This window comes from Myotis daubentonii, chromosome 3 (genome assembly GCF_963259705.1).
Source record: "Myotis daubentonii chromosome 3, mMyoDau2.1, whole genome shotgun sequence".
In the NCBI taxonomy this organism is placed as follows: domain Eukaryota; kingdom Metazoa; phylum Chordata; class Mammalia; order Chiroptera; family Vespertilionidae; genus Myotis; species Myotis daubentonii.
Window position 1 is genome coordinate 58,589,558 of NC_081842.1, and position 16,590 is coordinate 58,606,147.

The 16,590-nt window shown below is 49.1% G+C and overlaps 1 protein-coding gene and 1 pseudogene across 1 annotated transcript in view; both read right to left on the reverse strand.

The window, feature by feature from the left end:
- Window positions 1-16,590, reverse strand: part of LOC132230335 (protein mono-ADP-ribosyltransferase PARP14-like) — a 181,123-nt gene that overhangs the window by 121,875 nt on the left and 42,658 nt on the right. The window lies entirely within an intron of this gene.
- LOC132230334 (protein mono-ADP-ribosyltransferase PARP14-like) overlaps window positions 6,138-16,590 on the reverse strand; it is a 36,264-nt pseudogene continuing 25,811 nt past the window's right edge.

Sequence of the window (16,590 nt, forward strand, 5' to 3'; positions counted from 1 at the left end):
CCTCCCAGGGCCAGGGCAGAGGGGAGGAGGGCCAGAAGGAAGTTGGGGTCTGCGGACATGTGTGTTTACCGACTGGGGAAGCAGGCAGGGGTGGGGGCGGGGTTGTCGTCCAGCCACTTGAGTTTTTGGTTCCCACAGTGGCTGCGGTGGTGGTGGCAGCAGGTGGAAAGCGGGGAGGATGAGCACAAAGAGGAGAAGGCGTCGCCGGAGGGAGGTAGTGGAAGGAGGCGGAGATGGGGCGCATGGCACCGACCCCGGCCTGGCGGACCGCTTCCCAATGGCGGCGAAGCGGGTGGATGGACTGACTGCGACGGAGGACAAGGGAAGTGCACACAGCAGCGGCAGCACTGCGGAGGGGCTCTGGTTTGTCGTCAGGTGGCTGCAGCCTAAAGAGGGGAGGCGGGATCAGGAGGCAGGGTCAGTAGGTAGCGGAGAAGTTGTGGCTGGAGGAGGGTCCGGCAGGGAGGGAGGAGGAGAGAGTGTGGACAGACAGGGGCCGGATGCCAGTGGGAGAACAGGCGGCTTTTGCCAGCCAGGGAAATTCATGGTGATCTCTGGTGGTGGTGTGGGGGGCGGGGGGGGGGGGGACGCGGGGACGATGGCAGTGCCGTCGCCACCACCACACACACAGCACATGAACCCACCCCCCCCCACACACACACCACACACACCGCGGGCTGGGCGACGCGGTGAGGCCACAGCCCAGGGCAAGGAGGGAGGACAGGGCGAGGAAAGGAGGCAGAATAACTTTCGGGGAAGGGACGGGGACACAGAGAGAGGGAGAGACACAGAGAGAGAGGCTTGGGCACATTTCCCCGTTCGCTGGCAGAAATTACTGAGATCTGTGCGGACAGCAAAGTCAATGTCCCATTTTCATACTGAGGCCATGTTACATTACAGAAATAGGACTCAAGTCCGGGGCAGGCATAGTATTTAGCCAGATTGGCGAGCCAGCACCCTAGAGGTGTGCTCAGGTCAGGTTTAGAATTTGGATTTCCCCGTGCTCAATCCCTGTGGCTTGTAGCCGGGCGAAAGGCTGGAATCCCAGAGGTTTAACCCACGCTACAGATGGATGGATGGACCGGGGCGGGGTAGAGACATCTCTGCTACCCCTCTGAGGTCCAGAGGAGCCTTCCCGGATGGGTTCGGAGAGGCATTCTCTGTTTTACAGACAGAGACACCGGCGGGCGGGCGGCCACGAGGAACGGGCACGGGGGCGGGGCGGGGCGGGACTCACCACTGATGTTGCCAAACCAGGAAAGGGCTGCCAGACTGAATGAGGTCCTGATGGGTCCTGGGCCACGAGGAGGGAGAGGTGGGCACCCCTAGCCGCGGAGGGACGACCAAATGAGGTGCTTGTGCCACCGGGGTTTCAAGGCATCAAATGTTAGGTTAGGTGGCTCAGGAGGCGGCGTAGGAAATAAAGAGAGTCGATCAGAAAAGGAAGAAAGGAGGACGCTTTTTTTATACTGCGGTTGGGTGAGGGGCGGAGACATGAGTTGAGGTATTCAGCTTAGGAAATTTCCACTGCAGGGGGGGTCAGCAGGGTATTCAGAAAGGAGTCAGTATCTGTGTGGGGGTAATCAGGGAGAAGCCGGTATCTGTGTCTGGCACGCTGATCTGTTTGAAATTCCAGGGAGAGTCCATTATCTCGTCACGCATCTGGATGTATCCATCCTGGGCTCTCTCCAACCTAACAGGAACCCTGGGCTTGGGCCTGGTATTTGGCTGGGACCTCTTGTTCCTCATGAGAGTCCTCCTCAACCAAGATGTCCCTCCCAATTAAAAATATGCCACACGTGGGTGTCAGATCAGCCCATTCTGCACCTCACCCTTCCTACCAATCTCAATGTGCTTTCTTCTTTAATTCTCTAGTTGTAGGACTTCCATTCAGCAGATTTCAGGTGGTTCTGAATGATGGTTGTTGTGTATTTTAGTTGTAATTTTGATGTGGTTGTGGGAGGATGCAAGTGCCAGCGTTTTCCTTTGCCACTATCTTGGTTTCTCTCTGGTATATATCTCTTAGGACATTTCAAATCTTTTTTGAATTATTATGTGCTTAACTACATGAGTAAACAGAATGGGGGAGAATACCACAAATGGGGCCAAAAGGCACTGGCACCCTTCAGTTGGCAATAGAAGGGTGACGACATGATGGAGGAAATCAGGATTCCAGGCCAGGGCAGTAAATAGCAATGTAGTCTGGCTGCACAGCACAGGGAGGCCAGGCTGAGAACTAGGCCTCTGAAGTCTGGAGCGATGCTAAGACTTTGGTGTTCTCCAGTCACTTAACATATAAATGCACTTGTCCCAGGTTCACTCTCTTGGGAGAAGCAGCTGGAGTTCATCAGAGCATCCCCTCACTGGTGTTTGGGGCGTGGCTCCAGTTCTAAAGAGCAGTTGTGGCCGAGCAAATAGAAAGAAAAAGAAAATTTGCAAAGACAGGAATTGTAGACCTTATTGGCACACTCATTATTATGGATGAAGAGAAGGAACTCAAAAATCTCTAGCTTTGGGTGGTCAATCAGGAAAAAAGAAGACATATGTAAAACTAGACAAAAAAAATATCTCTAGCTTTACTCAGGGTGGAACCTAGGTCAGAAAAGAGAAGGAATGGGAAGATAATTACTTAGAGATGATGAGTTAAGTTTTAGGAAATTGATTTAGCAGATACATAATCAAGTGGAGATATTCTTATTCCACTGGGAAAACGTTCTAGAGCTGGAGTCAAAAATCCAGGTTGGTGATATGTTGATTTGAGAGCTATTGACATCAAAATAATAGCTGCATCCATGAAGGGTAAAATCTCTGGGGATGTAGGGTTTTCATTAGCAGAAAATATTAGACGTTTCTTAAAAAATAAAATGGTTACAGGGAACATGATGCCAGGCTTCCCCAGAGAGGGCAGAGGAGGTGCCTGGAGCCTGGCCTTGGGAACAGTGACCTCCTGCACTAGGAAGCTGTTGGCAGGTCAGCTGAGCAGAGCAGGGATACCCTGACAGGAACCAGAACAAATCCAGGCCTCTCTGGGGAAAAGCACACGGCAGAAAGCAGGAACTTGTAGGGAAGGTGTCTGTAAGTCTGTCTGGGGTGTAACATTCCCGACACACCAGCCTACCAGCCAGGGCTATGGGCACTAGGCAAGGATGGCTACGTGCTCTCTGGTGCGTCTCGTCCCACCAGCCTGGGCCTGGGTCTCCCAGTGGGCAGCCTGGTCTCTAACTCACGGTACAGCCACCTTTGCACTTCGTCCCTTCATGGGTACAAATAGCCCTGGTTGCTTTTTTATTTTTGTGGATTTTTTTTTTTTTAAAGGACTTGGTCTTTGTCGTTGACTCAAGGCATTTTAAAAACACCAGCAAAGGCTATGGCCAGGTCATGAAAATGCTGAAGATTATCAAAGACAATACTAAAATATTCACAAAGATATTTACAAAAGCAATTCTTAAAATAATCGATTTGCATACTGAACACCACACTTTTTGGAAAAAAAACCTCACCAACGGGACAAAGGAAACAAGGTGGGAGCGGACAATGGTAGCTTTCCTTCAGGAAACCTTGTGCTGGCTGTGTTATGCCCAGATTTTAAGATCCCCAAAGACCACCAGGGAGCCAAGTCTGATGCAAAAGCAAAGAGCCTTTATTCAAGCTTGAGCCTGGTCTCTCCACCCCTACTGGCACTGCGGCAGGATGCAAAGAGCCCCGAGTTCTTGAAGCACAATGATTTTATAGGGCTAGGGGTCAGGGTGGTGGGGTAATGCTCGGACCACTGAGTTGGCTGATTCTGATTGGTTGGGTGAGGCTAGGGTCCAGTGACACAAAGGCAGGATGCGGCTGGGATCTGGTTACACAAAGACAGGAGGCAGTCAGCATACTTTTGGCCTTAGGTTATCTCCCTGTGCATTCCCATTGGCTGATTTAAGGGTGGGCTGGGAGATTTCTTGCAGACAGAAAGCCTGGAGACCACCTTAAATCCAGTTACAGATGCTTTCAGAATCAGGATGAGGGAGGAAGGGAAAGACCAGGTTATGTCCTCTATGAGGATCCTAATAAATAACTGAAAACAGCAAGTTAAATGAAACACATAACAGGCAGGGTCAGGGCCAGGAAATCTCTCCTCCCTGCAGAGCTGTAAGCCCTTTGTGTCTACCAAAGAGATAAGAAAACCATAAAGAACAAGTTCTTTGAAATTTACTAATTTACTACTTTGTTAATTTTCTAAGCAAATAGTTAACTTGAAAAGACTTTTCTCTTGATTTTTTTATAAGCAATCTCAGAACTAAGCAATCTTGGAACCTAGCCAGCCTTTATTTTAGCCTTTAAATCTACCCTAGAACTTCAAAATTTCAATTTAATACAGCGAATTTACAACCCAGGTAAGAGCAACTGATAGACAGAAATTTTTGTTAGCAAAGTGGGCTGATTCCTTCTGTAATAGAGAGCAAAAGACTCTGAGAAAAATAATTCTAGCAGCTGCTAGAGGCTTTTGCAGGCCATTATATACTTATTCCAAACATTTAGCCAGAGGAATCGACAGAAATGCAAAATAAATCAAAGTAGCTTTCACTTTACACAGACAGGTTAATGAGAAGCCAAGAGAGACAAACACCCGTATTAACACTCTCTCAGTACACTAGCCTAGACTGGAGCTGTATCCAGTCCCCCTTCTCTGTAGTAAATTGGCTAATCCCACACAAACAAACTTTGTCCCAACCCCATGATGATCAGTGAGGAGAGACAGACAAGGGAGGGGGTGATCTGTTTTCACAGATCCTCTCTCAGATGCCTGCCTGGCCACATCCCTTGGGAGCTTAGATTCGTCTTAGCTAAGGTGCACCCGTATAAACCCTGGGCCTGGTCACCTCCATGTAGGGGTGAGTCACCATTATGCCATATGATGAATCTCAGAACCGCAGGTTGGGGCCCACTCAGACTCCGTAACCAAAGTCGTGGAGCCACATAAAGGAGAGGAGAGGGCAGGCCCCCTCCCTCCACACTCACACACTTTCACCAGACATTCACTCAGAGTTTAAACAATCCACCCAATTCCTAACAATTTCCCAATTCCTGAGGGAGCTCTATAGCTTCCTGGGAGGTGATCAAGCTCCCCTTCCACTCACTCAGAGTGGGCCAGACGGTAGGGGGTTGGGGCCCCTACCTTACAGAGCCTGCAGACAGGTCCAGAAGTGTCCGTCCACGCTCTCCAGATGCCGGCTGGGTCCTGGGTTGAGGTCCGGGAGTGCCCGGAGTTCCCCAGGTTCAATTCTGCTAAATCAGCAGAGCGGCGCCTCCCGGGGGCCTATCCGGCTCCCTGGGTCCTCAAACCCAGTCCACACCAGAGGCCAAGAGGCCACGATGGTTGGTTCCTCAGTCTTCCCGAAATGGCAGGGAACCAATTATGTTACAGAAAAACTGGACAAGAACCAAACAGCGCTCTGAGAGTTTGGAGTTACACTTTATTTACCGCGGTGGGCTTAGGGAAATGAAACCAAATTCTAAGCAAAGCCACAAGCAGAACTTCCCTCTCCACGGAAGATCCAGCCCTCTGTTCACTTGCTGGCACAGAAAGTCTGCCTCCGACCCTTCTGGACCTCTACACTGAGGTCGTTGGCTCATTCCCTAATCTCTTTGAAATGATCAATCATAATACTTAAAGGAGTAGTCTGAGTCTGTCCCATAATGTCCGTCCAGTAAGTCCACAGAATAAAACAGAGAAACACAAACACAGACAAACAAAAGGGCTCCAAAGAACAGTCTTCCAACTCCTTGGAAGCAAAACCGAAAGCTAGACAACGGCCTCACGCCAACCGGCAGGAGCAACCCGCCTCATCTCAGATTTGTGAGGGGAATCCACATCCCTCCAGGAGGGGAAGCCACGTCCCTCCAGACAGGAGGATCGGAACGTCTTCTGAGTCCTCCAGTCTATGGTCCTCCAGTGTGTCCACTTAGACCGAGTCAGGCACAACCAGAATACCAGAAATGAGCTCACCAGGACAGAACACACGAACAAACAGACACCTACCGTGGTCAGTCAGGCTCTCCAGGTTGGGGTCCCTCGTGGGTCTTGGGGATCCCGGATGAGCCCCCAAATGTTATGCGCAGATTTTAAGATCCCCAAAGACCACCAGGGAGCCAAGTCTGATGCAAAAGCAAAGAGCCTTTATTCAAGCTCGAGCCCGGTCTTTCCGCCCCTACTGACGCAGCGGCAGGATGCAAAGAGCCCCGAGTTCTTGAAGCACAATGATTTTATAGGGCTAGGGGTCAGGGTGGTGGGGTAATGCTCGGACCACTGAGTTGGCCGATTCTGATTGGTTGGGTGAGGCTAGGGTCCAGTGACACAAAGGCAGGATGCGGCTGGGATCTGGTTACACAAAGACAGGAGGCAGTCAGCATACTTTTGGCCTTAGGTTATCTCCCTGTGCATTCCCATTGGCTGATTTAAGGGTGGGCTGGGTAACTGACACATTCTGTGGTTTTTCTTGGAGAAGGGGTCATGTCAGGGACAAAGCTACACAGGATGGAGGGCACAGTACAAAATGGAGTCAGTCCTGCTCTGCTCTTTCAGCTGCTGGTAGTGACTGGAAATCGACAGCTAGGCCTGTGTGGGTCAGAGGCAGAGGAGTGCTGGGACCACCCGCCATGCCCCGCCCCACCCCAGAGAGCTGGCGACTGAGAACACAGGTGGACAGGAGAGCAGGAGGCCCCAGGCAGCAGCAGGGAGGAGAATTTACAGATGTGACACAAGTGACCCGCCGGCCTAGCAGCGTCCCATGCCGTGCAGTGTAGGGAGCAGAGGACACACAGCTACCTGGAGACTCAGAGCAGTCAGCTGAGTGGAGCCACATGGTGGAAGGAAACCAGAGGCTGCTTCTGTCTGAACCAGCAGGAGTGTGGGGTGAGCTTTCCACAGCAGAGGGACACAGAGGGGAGCGGCTGGCAGCCAAGCGCTGTGTCTGAGGCAGCCATGCAAACATCCTTGATGCTTGTGGGCGCACCCCAGCACACAAAGCAGCCTCAGACATCGGCAGCCAGACAGCAGGGGCTGGAGATACCAATGCTGGGTTCCTGCTGCTAAGCCTGCACACACCCGAGCCAGCATCTCCCGTGCCTTTCCACCATTCCACCTTGCTGTCTGCGGGGGATAAAGGGGAATCAGTAGAGAGGGAAGTGGGTGTCCCACGTAGCAGTCTGGGAGAGGTGGGAGAGGAGCAGGAGGGAGCACACAGAACACATGGGAGAATCGGTTTGCTTGCTGTCCAAGTCCAATGTTCTCTTCTCCAGATGACTTTGTAGCTTTAGGTTGTTGTTCAAAAACAGGAGTGGCCTGGAGCAGTTTTAAGTTGCCATTCCTACTGACCACCTGGTAGCATTCCCCCGCCCCCAACTAAGGGCACAATAATTTCCACTGGGCACTCGCTCTCTGCCCTCCCAGGCCTGAGCCCAAAGGTCGTGGAGCCACCTGCTGTGCTGTCCTGGCTCTGAGGAGGCCCTGACCCTCTCCCCACCAGTCCCCAAGCAGGAATGGCACACGCTTTCTCAAACACAGGACCGTGTCTTCCTTCTCTGCTTGCTGAGACAGAGTGTCTACAGGGTATCTTGGCTAGAGGTCAGGGGTTGAGTGGCAACCGTGGCCCCTCTGTGAGCGCGCTATCCCAGAGGCTTGTGCTTTTCTGTGGCGGGTGACAGTGGTGGGTGGGCTGTTCTCCCTACAGCCGACTGGCACTGCTCCCCAGGGCTCAGCTGCCTGGGTCTGGGGGCTTCTTTCGGGCTCAGTCACAGAAGGAGGCTCTGGGCCAGGATGCAGGGAGACAGGTTGCAGTTTGGAAACTAGAAGAACCTGGTGGCCACTGGAGGTCATGGGGGTCAGCACACTGAGGGACCAGGAAGCTGTCAGGTGTCCTCTCACCACGTTCCGGCCGGCTCCGGGCACTAGCTTCAGACCACAGCCTTCACAGGGCACCCTCGGCCCCTCTGCTCTGAGGCCACAGCAGGGGGGAGGGTCTGAGGACTGGCTACCAGCGGGAAAGTGTGTGGGACAACGGGAGGGAGCAGAGAGGGGATGGATGGCCCCGGCGGAGGGTGGGCTTCAGTTGTTCTCAAGGAGAGACAGGAGGTCATCTTACTATTGCTTGGCAGGTGGTGGTGGTGGGGGGGAAGCGGGTTCCAGGTACGAGAGGAGCTCCTCAGGATTTGTGAGTTCTGGCAGGAGATCCAGCAAAGGCTCCGGCATCTCGGATGCTCCTTGCACTCCGGCCTGACCCTCTAAGGCTGAGGAGGGGTTAAAGGTCAGGTTGCTGTGTGGATGGTTGCTGGGAGCGGCCTGTGGTGGTTACTGGGGAGGCTGGGAAGGAGGAGGAGGAGCCCCACTGTGATGTAATGGAGGCCCTGACTGGCTGCTGGGGTGTGGGACGTGCAAACCTTGTATGGAGGGATGGGGCTGGTCAAAACTGCTAGCGGGTGGCATAGTTTCCTGCAGGGGGTGGCTGTGGGACTTCTCCAGGGCAGCTATGTTGTTGAGCATGTCTGGCAGGTGGGAGAGCTGAGGGGGGCCGTGCATGAAGTCATTCATGGACGTCCCACCAGAGTTCCCATGGGGGAAGTCAAAGTTGCCGTGGCCCTGGTAGTTGTTCCCTTGGTTGCTGTAGTCATCAGAGTTGTTGGCCCCAGGCAGAGGTGGGAGTGGGAAGGGGGACGGGCCAGGGACCAGGGCTGCGATCATCTCCATGACGTTGGGCATGATCATCTGGCTGGGACTCATGGTCTTGAACCACTTGGAGGGGATGCCGTCAGGGTCATCCTTAATGTGCAGGTCCGACTTGATGGGCACTGGCCGCCAGCTGCATGTGGGGTCGATGGTGACCTCTTCGAACTCGGAGTGTTGGATGGCATTCAGGATGCCCCACATGTACTGATCCACCTCCAGGCCCTCCACGCCCTCCAGCGGAGCAGTTTTGTTGCACACAGGACACCGCCAGGTCCCTCTCTTACAATTCAGCTGCAGGTATGATTCCAGGTCAAAGCACTGGACATGCTTGCAGTCGTGACCTCGAGCAAGCAGCTGGATGTGCCGGAATGTGATGGGGCACTTCAAAGACACTTTGATGACCGTCTGCTCCTCGCCGTCTTCCCCATTGAGGGTTGTGTTGCCTGATGAGGCTGCCACGCTGCTGAAGTTCCGCTTGATTTTGGTGATGCAGAGCTCAGCGGGCAGGAGGCGCTTCTTGAGGAGACCTTGCAGCACGGAGCGCATGGACGGCTGGTGGACCAGCTGCAGCACGAAGAGGTGGGAACAGCAGCAGGCCGTGATGGGGATCTGGATGGTGTTGCTGCCCGGATGGCACACGTGCTTGAGGAGCAGGGGCTTGTGGGAGATCTTATTGTCACCTCGCTAGATAGTGAGGGGCGAGGCGTTCACACTGACCTGCACCGAGGCCGGCCAGTTGGTATTCATCTGGCGGTCCTCATGGTGGTAGCACTTGAACTGCAGCTCCAGGTCAGACTTCCACATCAGCATCTGGTGGACTGTGGGCCGCAGGTGAAAGACACGGTTGCTGACGGCCAGGTCATGCACAAGGCGGAAGGGCTCCAGCACCACGCCAACCCTCACGGGGAAGGAGAGCTGCAGCTAGTCATTGTGGGTGGCTGGGGGTGGCAGAGCATTCATATTTGGCTTGATGTCAGGCGGGAAGGGTGGCTAACATCTTGGCTGGGGGACAGGTACAGGGGGATGCTGCTCCCAGGGGTCATAGGGGGTGTGGGATTCCCTGGAACAGGAGAGTGGGGGTAATTTGCCATAGGAACTGGCCTGGGAGGCCTATTGAGGTTCCCTTGGCTGTAGTTACTGTAGCTGCTTCCCGAGAAGGTGTTATTCTGTCCATTAAACTGCTCTGGCTTGTAATACTGCCCCATGTTGACTGTGGGGGGCGGGTACTGCCCTGTGCTCGGCTGGCTGGGCATCTTTTGCCCTGGGTAGTTGGGCGAGGTGAGCGGCTGTGGGGGGTTGGGGGTGGGGTACTGGCCTGGCTGTGTGGGGAACTGGCTGTTTGGTCCATATTGCTGGTTTCCATACTTGGGCTCTCCTGGGTATGGCCTCTTTATGATCTGAATGGGAAGAGACTGGGGCTGGGAGCCCGGGTAGGTCTGTTGGGGCATCCACTGCCCATGTGTGCCAAAGAGGCTGATGCCGAGCGGCTGGGGTTGGTTCATGCCCATGGGAGGGCCGCTCATCCCAGAGGGTGTCATGCCAGCTGCCATGCTTGCAGGGTTCATGCTGGCCCCCATGGAGGCAGGCCCCCGTGGCCCGTGCTGGTTCATGAATTGGCTGTTATACGCCTGTGTGGGACCCATCTGGAAAGAGGAACAGATCGGTCCATATTGGTTTATATCCTTAGTCTGCATCTCCTGCAAGGCTGCCATAGTGGCAGAGTCAGTGGCAGTGGCAGTGGCTGTGGCTTCAGCGGCTGACTGAAGTCAGCAGGCAGTCTGGGGTGCGGAGGGATGCCCATGCTTGCGGGGGTGTTAGGACCCCCGGGGTAACTGGCCCCGAAGCCCCCGCTGCCAGGGTAGTTGGGCCAGCCTTACATGCCCTGCTGGATATAGGGCTGTGCGGGACCGGCCTTGGCCGAGAACTGCTGCTGCTGCCCAGCAAACTGGGAGGAATTGAGGCCGGGGTTGCTGGTGGTCATGCCCGACGCCATGGGGTTGCCGCCTGGATTCATGGGGTTGTTGGCATTGTCCATAGGGTTCCTGAGGACCTGGCTCTGGGATGTGTTGGTCACTCCCCTCACCATGGTGACCATGGAGAGGGTGCTGGAGGCTGGTTGGTGTTCTACTGCCAGGGGACAGGGTCCTAGGGGATGACCCATCACTGTGCGACAGAGTGGGTTTCATGGAGCTCATGGAGTTGAGGGGGGGCTGCATGGGGAGTTTCCGGGCGGGGGGGGGGCGTTGCTCTGGCGGCTCTTCTGATGTCACAGCAGCAGCAGGTGGCCAAGCTCCTCCCACCAAGAGGACAGCAGGGTCACGTGCAGATGGCCAGCCCTGCCACTTTGCTGCGAGGGAGCATGAGCGAGTATCAATACCCCTTATTTTCACCATTAAGAAACTCCATGTCATCAGAATGCTTACCTTCTCTATCTTGAATTGTGAGCAGGTCTGATTGAAGGCATCAGCCACTTTGCTGTATTCTGGTTGTAGCTTAACCAGACAGACATCCTGCTGCTTCATATCACTCCAGTGTCCAGGGATCTCAACTGCAAAGTAGACATTTGAGGACACTTTGTACCCAGGAAGGCTCATCTACACAGTCCCCCTCCCTGGCATGATTCAAAAAACCGATTATCATGTGTGTTGTTCTTTTACAAGCTCCTGATTCAATGTATTCAATGCATTTCTTATATTTTTAGGAGAATGTTTTTCAAAGTGTAGACCACAGACTACCACAGAACCAAGTGTAATGCTTATTAAAACACACACACACACACACACACACACACACACACACACATCAAATCAAAATCTCTGAGGGATGGAACCTGTGTCCCTACATCTTCACAAGTTTTGATCATGCCCAGATATGAGAACTGCTGGTGTAGTGTGACTGCACTGCATATTATGCTCAGTCTCCAATCTGTCATATTCAATAATCAATTATTCCCTGCGATGTTTTAAATAGTCGCTATTCTCTTGTTTACAAATGCATGGAGTTTTGCTAGAGCTCACACCACAAGGCCATCCACATTTGTTCTTTCCTTATTCTTCACACCATCCTTAAGAGTTGAGTGGGTGGGTGGGTTTTGCTTTGTGGCAGGTTGTGGGGGCAGCTCCATCTCCTCTTCTGCTAAATGAAATTTTATTCTTGAGTTCTCATTGCCCCAGTGTTGCTCAGGGTGTGAGGAATTCATTCCAACTGATCTCTCAAAAGATGAAGAGAAAGTGCTGAAAGGGAAGCCATTTTTACTAGTTTTCAGTGGGGGACTTCTGTGGTTGGAAGTCTGTCTCACCTCTATACGAGACAAGCATTCCTTTCTCGGAAGCAGATCCAGTCAGAGAATCTGAGGCTGCTTCCTGTGTGTGTCTAGGAACTTTATTTTCAGGGCAGAGGAGGCAGTGACTGCTGGGAGACCCTGCAGGCTCCGGGGCCTCTCTAGGTACCAACCACAGAGGCAGAAAGTGCCCACTTTCTGACCAGGCTGTCTTCCCCGTTTTGTTCTAAATAAAACCTTGGGCCACGTTTCTTTAAAGCCCATGGTGTCCCTCTCCGGACTGAAGCAGCCATTACCTCCCAGAAGAACTAGCTCTAGGAAGCTTGTGAACTACAAAAAGACAAGGTTTGGCAATGTTACCACTAAGATGGTCATCCTCAGGATGTTGGGCTCCCCCAGGCTGTATTTTCCCAACCTTAATGTAAACTCCGTAAGTTTTCAATTTTAATGCATAAGAGTTACTTGAATTCTATCGACTTGACTACAATGTTGATAGACGTACAAAATAGTGTTAAGTCCAAAGTAAGTGTAAAATAGTGGATAACAAGCATGAAAGTTTAACTCACCTTGAGGTTTCGTGATGCACTGAATTTGTAAACTGTGTCCGTTTGCACCTGTAGCAATGCATGTTTTCATATCCACTGTGTAGTTCTGATTATTAATTTGGACATCAACTGTTTTTCCCTGTTTTTTTCTTGCCTCCTCCAATTTCATATTGGTCATTTTGTCAAAACTACGATAAGTGTTATTGTCGTCATATTGCCATTCTACAAACTCAGTGATATAATCTGCTATGGATTCCTGCTCTTTGGCTGATCTAACTGTCTTGATCATGTCCTCAACTGCATTTCTAGCCTGTTCCACATCTCTGCTAATCCCTGAAACCTTAATCAAAGGTTTCTGATGGTCCAGTTCCACCAAAATATTCAAGTCCTTCTGCAGCTTATTCAGTTCCTCATATTCCTTTTCATCAAAGTCTTTGATACATTCCTCTTCACTGGTGTAAAGACTCTGTTCCTTTTCCATCAGATTCTGTAGGCAGGAGAGGGCATTTTCTACAGATGTTTCATTTTCACCACACACCTGAAAAATTGCTGATTCCATTTTCTTCTCCAAAACCAAAGGCTTTCGTTTGGGGGAAGGTTGCTTTGAGAAGCCCAAAAATGCTAAAACAGAAACAAGGGAATGCAACAACTGTTTTGGATTTAAAAAGAAAAAAAATGTTTAGCTATTATCTAATTCTCCCTTTCTTTCTCCTTTGCTCTGTTCCTCCCTCCCTACCTTCTTTGTTTCTTTTTTCTTTTATAGCTGCCATGCTGCATATCACATTTGTAGGACTTATTAATTTTATAATTGGAAGTGTGTACCTTTTGAACACTTTCACCCATTTTGCCCACCTCCAACCACCCCACCTCTGGCAACCACTAATCTGTTCTCTGTATCTGAATTCAGGTTTTTTTAGATTCCACAGGTTAGACTTATTATACATTATTTGTTTTTCTCTGTCTGAAATTTCATTTAGCATAATGCCCTCAAGGTCCATCCATGTTGGTGCAAATGACAGGATTTCCTTTTTTATGACCGAATAATATTCCATCACCTATGCAGGATTAGGCAAAAGTAGGTTTACAGTTGTCCATATGGAAAATCTATACATATAAAAGCCTAAGCAACTGTTACAACCAGATGACCGGCCCGTAGCTATGACATGCACTGACCATCAGGGGTCAGTGCACTCCCACAGCCAAGCTGCCATGACCAGCCAAACTCCCGTGGCCCCAATCGCTGGCCAGGCTGAGGGACTCCACCTATGCATGAATTCGTGCACCAGCCTCTAGTAATACAATAATTTATAAGTAGTTATACAAGAATAAACTCAGTTTTACATACTCACAACTATAAACCTACTTTTGCCCCACTCTGTATATACCACATCTTTATCCATTTATTTTGCTAATGTTGTTGTTTCCATGTCTTGGCTATCTCAATAATGCTTCAATGAAATATGGGGCAGCAGATATCTTTTAGAGATAATGATTTCGTTTCCTTCAGATAAATACCCAGAAGTGTACCTACTGGATCATGTGTTAGTTATATTTTTATTTTTCTTAGGAAACTCCTACTATTTCCCATAGTGGCTGTACCAGTTTACATTCCCACTGCACAAGGATTCCGTTTTCTCCACACTTTTGTCAACACTTATTTTTTGACTTTTCCATAATAGCATTCTAATATGTGTGAAGTGATAGCTTATTATTATTTTCATTTGCATTTCCCTGATGATTAGTGATGCTAAGCACCTTTTCATGCACCTCCTGGCCATTTGTATATCATCTTTGGAAAAAATATGTCTATTCATATCCTCTGTGCATTTTTAAATTGGATTGTTTGGGTTTTTTCTATTGAGTTGTATGATTTCTTTATATATTTTTTATATTAACCCCTAATCAGGTATATGACTTGCAAATATTTTCTCCCATTCAGTAGAAAAATATTGATGGTTTTCTTTGCTCTACAGAAGCTTTTTTGTTTGAAATATTCCCACTTGTTTATTTTTGTTTTTGCTGTGTGTTTTTTGTGTCAAATCCAAAAAATTATTGTCAAGACTGATGCTAAGAAGCTTACCCCTTATGTTTTCCTTTATACGTTTTATGGTTTCAGGTCTTACATTCAAGTCTTTAATCTATTTTGAGTGGATTTTTTTGTATGGTGGAATATAGTGGCCAGTTTCATTCTTTTGCATGGCTGTACAGTTTTTCCAACACCATTTATTTTAGCACTAGAGGCGCGGTGCACAAATTCGTGCACAGGTGGGGTGCCTTGGCCTGACCTTCTCACCCAGTCCAGATCAGGGCCAATCTGGGCTGGCCTCCGTGGGGGAGGGACAGCAGGAGGTTGGCCTTGGGAGCACACTGACCACCAGGGGGCAGTTCCTGTGTTGAGCATCTCCCGTGGTGGTCAATGCGTGTCATAGTGACTGGTCAACCAGTCATTCAGTCGACCAGTCGTAACGGTCACTTAGACTTATTTATATAGATATGTGCTACTGAAATAGGTGCCGAACACTATTTATTAAAGAAACTACCCCTCCCCCATTGTATATTCTTGGCTCTTTTGTTATCAATTAATTGTCCATATATGCATGAGTTTTTTTCTGGGCTCTCTATTCTCTACCATTGATCTATGTTTCTGTTTTTACACCAATACCCTACTGTTTTGATTACTGTAGCTCTGTAGTATACTTTCAAATCAGTAATTGTGATGTAGCTACCTTTTTTTCTTTCTCAAATTGCTTTTGCTATTTGGGGTATTTTGTGGTTATATACAAACTTTACAATTGTTGTATTTCTGAGAAAATTCCATTGGAATTTTGATAGGGATTGCATTGAATCTGTAGATTGCTTTAAAAAGAATGGATAGTTTAACAATGTTAATTCTTACAGTACGTGTGCACATAATATCTTCGCATTTATTTTGTCTTCTTCAATTTCTTTTATCAGTGTCTTATCAGTTTTACCTTCTTGGTTAAATTTATTCCTGGATATTTTATTCTTTTTGATACAATTGCAAATGGGATCGTTTTCTTAATTTTTCTTTCTGATAGTTCATTAAAGATTAGCTGATTTAAGACAGACAGAAAAAGACAAATACCATAAGATCTCACTTACAGCCCTAGCCGGTTTGGCTCAGTGAATGGATCATCAGCCTGAGGACCCCAGAGTCCTGGGTTCTATTCTGGTCAAGGGCACATGCCCAGGTTGTGGGCTCGAACCCAGTAGGGGGCGTGCAGGAGGCAGCCGATCCATGATTCTCTCTAATCATGGATATTTCTCTCCTTCTCTCTCTCTCTCTCTCTCTCCCTCTCCATTCCTCTCTGAAATCAATAAAAATATATATTTTTTAAAATCTCACTAAAAATGCTAAAAAAAAAATCAACTAACACTCATAGAAAAATAAGAGATCATATTTGTGGTTACCATAGGTGGATAGGGGGAAGGGGAAATTGAAAAAAGAGGTCAAATGTGCAAACTTCCAGTTACAAGATAAATAATGACCAAGGATATAATGTACAGCATGATGACTATACTTAACACACCTGTATGATATATATGAAAGCTGTTAATTCTAAGAGTTCTCATCACAAAGAAATAAAATCATTTTGCTTTCTCTTTTTAAGACATGTATGAGATGATGGAAACTAACTAAACATATTGCAGTAACATATGTAAAGTCAAACCATTATGAAGTACACCTTAAACAGTGACATATATCAATTATATATCAATAAAACCAGGGTAAACTAATAAACTACCACAAAAAATAATGTACAAATTTAGCTATTTCTCACATAACCTCAACATTAGGAACATGCATTTCATAAAAATCAATAACTCACATGCAATTTTAGATATTATAGACTGTGAGGGAGCCTGGGAGCCTTCTCTTTTTCTCATGTTGGCAAAAAAAACATCCATTATTTGTGGCTGAAAGATAACAACTTTAACTTTTTTCACAGACTGGACTAGTCCTTTCTGGATAAAGTCTTCAATGGCATCCATTATGGCTTCAGCAGCCTTATCTGGGTCTTGTTGAGCACGTCCTAGAA